We start from the raw sequence: 7,988 nt of genomic DNA, 5'->3' as shown, positions 1-7,988 counted from the left end.
AAGTAGTTGAACAGCCGACTGGGATCTTTTATTGGAGATGCGGTAAACACAGCATACACAACGAAGATTATCGAAAACAGCTGGCACCCCTTCCATTCCCGAGGCTATTTATACTACTGGTTTGGCACGTAGGCGTTCTTTGGCATTATGGCGTGTGCCAGGTCGAAACGACCTGGCGTGTCCAGCTAAGACCTGCTTTCCTGTAAGCTGAAACCGTTCCAGTAATGCTGTCTTCAAAACATCCTTTTAAGGATGTGGACATGGCAAAAACTGTTGCGACATGTCCACATTGGTAAATCTGTTGACCTTTATGGTTGTTGTTGTCTGTCTTTTACCATGACACACACACGATCTGCCACTACATCTTCTCGAGAGGGGTTGGACTCTCTTCCACACTGGAGTTGCCACTGGTGAAAGGCCTCGGGCAGGGGTGGCAATACGTATTGCCCCCCGGCATGGTGCCTGTATGTTGGAGTTTACCCCGGTGGACGAGAGGGTAGCCTCCTTCCGCCTTCAGGTGGGGGGACGAATCCTGACTGTTGTTTGTGCCTATGGTCCAAACAGCAGTTCAGAGTATCCACCGTTTTTGGACTCCTTAGAGGGGGTGCTGGAGAGTGCTCCCTCTGGGGATTCCTCCATCCTGCTGGGGGACTTCATCGCTCACGTTGGCGGCAACAGTGAGACCTGGAAGGGTGTGATTGGGAGGAACAGCCCCCCCGATCTGAACCCGAGTGGTGTTTTGTTATTGGACTTCTGTGCTCGTCACAGATTGTCCATAACGAACACCATGTTCAAGCATAAGGGTGTCCATATGTGCGCTTGGCACCAGGACAACCTAGGCGGCAGTTTGATGATTTACTTTGTAGTCGTGTCGTCGTACTTGCGGCCGCATGTCTTGGACACTCGGGCGAAAAGAGGGGCGGAGCTGTCAACTGATCACCACCTGGTGGTGAGTTGGCTCCGATGGTGGGGGAGGATGCCGGTCAGACCTGGCAGACCCAAACGCATTGTGAGGGTCTGCTGGGAATGTCTGGCAGAGTCTCCTGTCAGAGAGAGCTTCAACTCCCACCTCCAGGAGGACTTTGACCATGTGGATGAGATCCGCCCGGAGTTCCTCAAGGCCCTGGATGTTGTGGGGCTGTCATGGTTGACACGACTCTGCTACATCGTGTGGACATCGGGGCAGTGCCTCTGGATTGGCAGACTGGGGTGGTGGTCCCTCTTTTTAAGGAGGCGGACCGGAGGGTGTGTTCCAACTATAGGGGGATCACTCTCCTCAGCCTCCCTGGTAAGGTCTATTCGGGGGTACTGGAGAGGAGAGTCCGTCGGATAGTCGAACCTCGGATTCAGGAGGAGAAATGTGGTTTTCGTCCGGGTCGTGGAACTGTGAACCAGCTCTACACCCTCTACAGGATCCTTGAGGGTGCATGGGAGTTTGCCCAACCAATCCACATGTGTTTTGTGGACTTGGAGAAGGCATTCGTGTCTCTCGGGGAGTCCTATGGGGGGTTCTCCGGGAGTATGGGTTATCGGACCCCCTGATATGGGCCGTCCGTTCCCTGTATGACCGGTGTCAGAGCTTGGTCCGCATTGCCAGCAGTAAGTCGGACTTGTTTCCAGTGGGGGTTGGACTGGGCTGCCCTTTGTCACCGATTCTGTTCATAATTTTTATGGAATGAATGGTTATATTGTGGAATGCTTTGGCATGTGTGACATTGTTAGAGCTCCAACGATATCAGAGTCATACTTTCACTATTATTGAATTCTCTTATTTTCTTTTCCTTTTCTTTTTTTTTTAGAAACTACTTACTGTATCCACATTACACAACCACTGTGTGTTTAGGCTTTTTTTTTTAATGTAAAACAAAGTAAACAAATGAGCATCTGTGTGGGTGTGTTTCTTAGAAGAGATGCATAGCTTTATAAAGTGATGTACTGCAAAGACAGTGAGTAAATTTATCATAGATTTAAACAGCTTTAATACAATACCAGAGACTGTATTCAATTTGGTTAATTCCTGTCTAATGATTTTACTCAAATGTTATGAATTCAATGAAATACGGAATGATTAAAAAAATGTTATTTCCTTTTGATGTCACACTGGCTGGTATTTGTAATGAATATTGGGTATTTGTCATATTAAAATGCTACAAAAAATACATTTCATGACACTTTCATACTCATTTTACTTGCTTTAATATATTGGGCCCTGTTTAGACTATTTAGACACACACACTCAGTGCACGTCTCTATGCACAACCGCTATTTTGTTTCATCTATATGCAGCAGCGCAAATTTCACATGAGGCTGAGTGAAGGTGAATATATAGATCAGCTCTCAGCCAGTCACATCACTGCTCTCATAGCTCTGAAACAGTTGTGCCAAGCGTTATCACAACAGCTCAGTAAATGGAAAGCTTTTGTTAGGACAGTTATGGTATTTCAGAGGTCAATTTGCAAAGGTAATTTTTCTGCGAAAGAGTTAGAGGCAGAGTGTATGTGCAGAGATTCAACTAAAGAGCAGGATATGTGGTGTGAGAATGGACAAGTTTGGGAGGAGAGTATGATAAGGGAGAATGAAGTAACGAGCAAGCTGGGGTCGTGGAAAATAACAGGAGTGGAAAATATACACCAGTGTATCCTATACACCAGTAAAATATAGTGAGAGGTTGGATCCGGGTATGATTATAGGTATGTAAAAGGCAATCCACACTAAGAATGATAACTATAAAGATAGCCTAATGATGTGAGTGTCCACACTTATGAACTATAATGTAGATAGGACCCGTAACTGCTGTATGTTGTACAGAAAAAATAAAACCTGGCAGGTTCACTGGTGGGTGCTGATTTACTTTGTTGATCAGAAGCACTTTAGATACCAGTTTGAGACAGCAGCACATGTTGAAGCAAGATATGCAAAAGTGCACAGATGAGCAGATAACCAAAACTAAATAAATAACTAAATAACCAAACTGCACAGATGCAGTTTGGTTATTTACATTTAGGAACCATGCTATTTATGAAAGTCACGTGGGTGTGAGCTTCTGCGTATCAGGTGTGTTATCTCCACCATTTTAAACTTTTTTTTCTTGTATGTTTACAGGCTATGGCACAGTTGATCTATCTACCACTGCTACTGCTGGGTATGTTACCGGCCTTGTTAGAACGCGTTAAGGGGCAGTGCACCCAAAATAACACCTATATCTAGTTGTATCTAGCCTGCAGAGTTAGGTTTTACTTTAGGCAAAGGCTATTTGCACCCCTGGTGCAAATATCAATGAATGCTATTTGTACCCAGTACAATTAGAAGTGGATGCTATTTGTACCCTGGTATATATAGCAAAGTTTTTCTATTTGCACCTGTCTTGGTGCAAATATCAATGTATGCTATTTGCACCCCAGTACAATTAGGAGTGCATTAAGTACCCTGCGGGACTGAGTGTCGGAGGGGAGCGTGTGGAGATATGCAGAATCCCACCGGGACAGCGGGATAAATATACGTCGCTGTTCTATTCTGTATATTATATAATAATTTCTATCCGGTGAAATCTATCACTTCTCGGCGTGAAAACATGTCAGGTGTGGCGTGTGAGCGTGAGAGCAGCTTGAAATGCATGTGTCTCACGGCCAATGCCTGAGACTTGAGAGGTCTGAAATGTATTTGGTATCCATGGCAACCAAAGACTTGTCTGTCAAGATTTGATTTCCATCATATAACAAACTGAAGGTCATAAATTCAGATATTTTCGGGTTGTATGCATTTACTTAACAAAATTATGAAAATTCAGAAGAGTTTTTCTGCTGAAAACATTATCAATATATACTCGAACCCGAGTCTCATACACTAATGACAAACACGCTACCCATTACGCCACCGCTACGGTCCTACACAGCAATGTGACAGCCCAATATGTTTGCTAATACGGAAGATAGATATTTCCGACAAATAATTTCTAACTGACAAACTGACGCTTTTATGCATTCACTGAGGAAAGATTATGAAAATATATTACAACTTTCCTGCCAGAAATGTCCTTAGAACAAACATTAGAGATGAAACCTTTCTAAATTCGCCCTTTTCTGCTGGCGTGGAAGATGAATATCCGCCATGTTTTCACGTTGTTATACGTCTAGGGTGCAAATAGCTCAGCTGTGTGGCCGAGGCTATTTGTACCAGGGGTGCAAATAGACACTCCGTTTACTTTATCTGGTTTTGAGATATCTGACATTTCAATCACCACAGAAACAGAAGCCAATTGAATTTAGTTTGTGGTGCTCACTGAGAAAAGACATTTCAAATATGTGCGGTTTTCATCCACAGGTCTGTGGGTTATCCGAAGTAACAGAACACTGTAATTTAGCTGGCAGGCACTGTAATGGGGAGTTTCTCTCCTCTTTTATGTTTTACATTTAATTTAAAAAAAATTAGTGTGAATTATGACTGGAAAAATGAGAAGGATAGAAGGATACAAATTTAAATAAAGCATATTTTATTACATAACTTTACTTCTGTGTGTATTTATGTATCTACATGTTTTCCTCAATATATTAATTTCATTAGTAAATAAGTACAGAAAAAATAGAAACAAATAAAGAAGTACAAACTAAACGTCTGATGTGATCTTCTGCGTTACAGCAACAATCCAGCTGCTCATGGTTTCAGCAAAAGTAGAAAAATGGCCTGAAAAAGGACTCCTTTATACTAGTAATTGAGAAGACCGTGATTGGATCACTGAATTCAGTTGCACAGCTGGGCAATGGACTTGGAAGCTGATATGTTGTGAGACCGAAAAAAACCTCATAGACCAAGTCAAATTCATGGCCCTGCCTGGAAACAGCTATGGGCCAAAAAACATGGACAGCAACGACCCTGATACCAAGTACTACTATCATAACAGCAATAGTTATAAATCTAGATAAAGTAAAAGGTAAGCACTGCAAATCTGAGAGAGATACACAAATGCTTTTTAAGATTGTTTGAAATGAAATGTGAGCAGTTACAGTAAATGCCTGTTGCATATTTGCCAACAGAAAATGAGTCCGCATGTACATCAATGTTTCAATATGCATCTGCATTTCCACTTTAACCGATTCTGTGTTTCGTTTTTTTGTTCAATGTTTCCATTTATCAGGGCTTATAAAGAAATGTCGGTGTAATAATAAATTTTTCCTGATCAGAGCATCCAATCACATTGTGATAGATGTGGAAACAAGTGCTCCGATGTCAACACTGGAAATGGGCGTCTTTTGTGTAGCCTACAAGTTGCCGTGTTGATATTTGAATTTGTTGCCAGCATGTTTGTGTCACACATTTCAAAGGCTTTTCATTCGATTTCTTTTTTTCCACAGAGACACATTTCATCAAAACATAAAAATACATTTGCAACCATCAAATGACAGGACAGTGAACATAAAAGTTGAAATAAGCAAAATTGTGAAAAATTACTCCATCAATTGTACCAGTGGCAATACAGGCAAGTACTTTTATTTGACACAATATAACCGTCCTTCAGTTATTATAATAGCAGAGTTAACGATGTATTCACCTTATAATAATAGTTCACCTTCAAAACTATAAGTTCATTGAAAACTTAATATTGCATGACTTTCAGGCTTATTCAATTCTACAATCCATGGAGAAAAATGACAAATACAATAACACATTTTTTTTTATTATAACCCAGATTATTTCTATCCAAAATAGAAATTATGCTAATTCTCCTCATACATACTGTAAAGGACATCAAAATACAGCATGTTGGTTTTATTTACTATATTTTATTTTAGGTATTTTATTTTGAAAGGAAAAGGTAAACGGAAAGGGAGTCAACTGACGTAGAAGTGATAGAGAGGGGTAAACGAACACACATGTAGAGATGGAAATTCACAGATAAAAGTTATTAGCCCGGTTGAAAGTGGCGACAAGGTGAGGGCTTGTAGTATATTTATGTTTGTGTTGAAGTTTAATTTAATTTTTGTGTCAGGTAAAGCCAAATGCTATAGGCTAATTATAAATGTATATGGCTTTATGTATAATGGGTTTTTTTTTATTTGTTTTTATTTAGCTCTTACGTTGTTGTTGGTGTGAAAAGGAATAAATACTTCAGACCACCACCAGTAAAAGCATCATCATTTCAACTGGCGCTACAGTAAGAGCTTGACCATCCGCCGCCATGCTGCACAACGTGCTCTCAACGCTCCAAGGTTCATACCCACAACAGACAGCAGGTGGCAGAAGTTGGTCTGAAAACTGAAAACGGTAAAGAAACATGGAAGGTACACAGGCTTCATCTGTGAGCCTTAAGGACATAAATGAACAGATTGTTTGCCTGCAAATGGAAATTCAGGATTATAAAGGATTGCTTCAAAATGCAAGTGAAAATACAAGGCAGGAGATACATCAAACAATCCAGTGTAAAGAAAAAATGTTGGCTGAGCTACAATGTAAAGTCCAGAGTACTACAGATGAACCTCGCCGCTCCGTACGTCCCAAGGTTCCAACAGAAAAAATGCTTGCTTATCAGAAAGAAGAAGTAAGTAAAAAGGAGAAAAGGCTTATCAGCTCATATGAGCAGTGGAAAATGCAAGCGCGTGAGGCAAGAGAAAAACTCAAGTCAGACATAACTGAAGCACACATGTAATCTCTTGTGGACATTTTAGAAAAGGGAAAGGATAACATTTTGGGACTTTACACTGAAATAAGAAGTCACATAGCACCATCAGCTGACTTGAGGAGAAAAATTGATGCATGTGAAGCGGTAACTCATGACATTACCAAAATCATATATGAGAGACTAACAGGCATTGATGGAGATTTCGATGCTGAACATGAAAGACATCGTCTACGTGAGCTGCTGGATCGTGAGTATGCAATCTCCATTTACGGTTCCACGGCTGCACCGTCAGGTATCAGTCATCATTCCTCATCTTCATGCATCGCTTTGAAACGAGCTGAGGCAGCAGCAGATCCTGCAGCAAAAGAAGCTGAATATAAGATTATACAAGAGGAAAGTAAACAAAAGGAAAAGATAAAGGCTTTGGAAGAGCAACACCAGAAAGAACTTGAAACTCAAAGGTCTGAGCTAGAACGTCTGCAGGCTGAAAGGGACGTGAAGGCAGCTCGAGCCAGACTGGAAGCCTATAACAGAGAAATGGTACAGATGAGTGATGTTCAGTCAATTAAAAGTGAGCAGGTGAGACCACATAGAGTCCCCCAGCCCCCTGCACCACAATCATCTTACACACCATGGCCGCCTGTGCCCCCTGATGTTGCTCAACTAACACAAGCTGTTCAGGACAGTGTAACAATAAAAAGACTTCCAATGCCCGAGCCAACAGTGTTTAGTGGTGAACCAATCCATTTTATTGAATGGAAAGCCTCTTTCACATCGCTGATAGACCAAAAGGGCATTTCTCCTGCTGATAAACTTTATTATTTGAAAAGGTATGTCAGTGGTCCAGCTCGTAAATGCTTAGAAGGAATGTTCTTCAGAAATGATGAGCAAGCTTATGAAGAGGCATGGAAAAAACTCAATCAGCGATACGGCCAAGCATTTGTTGTCCAAAGAGCATTTAGAGAGAAATTAGCAAGCTGGCCGAAAATACAGTCTAAGGATGCTGAAGGACTAAGGAGCTTTGCAGATTTCATAAATGCTTGCTTGCTAGCCATTCCTCATGTAAAGGGCCTTGAAATATTAAATGATTGCGAACAAAACCAAAAACTGTCACAGAAACTGCCTGACTGGGCAGCTGCTAGTTGGAACCGCCAAGTTACAAAGGCCCAGTTGAATGGCAAAGACTTTCCAGGTTTCAGTGATTTTGCTGAATTTCTGTTGTTGGAAGCAGAAGTTGCCTGCAACCCAGTCACCTCCATCCATGCTCTTCGTTCTTCAGAGCTATGTAGTGACAAAGGGAATCTGAAAGACACCAAGAGAAATAAAGTAAGTGTCTTCAGTATTGAAACAGCTGTACACAGTGACAAGACACCAT

Source organism: Scomber scombrus, chromosome 5 (assembly GCF_963691925.1).
Source record: "Scomber scombrus chromosome 5, fScoSco1.1, whole genome shotgun sequence".
NCBI lineage: Eukaryota > Metazoa > Chordata > Actinopteri > Scombriformes > Scombridae > Scomber > Scomber scombrus.
This window is presented reverse-complemented; position numbering follows the sequence as displayed.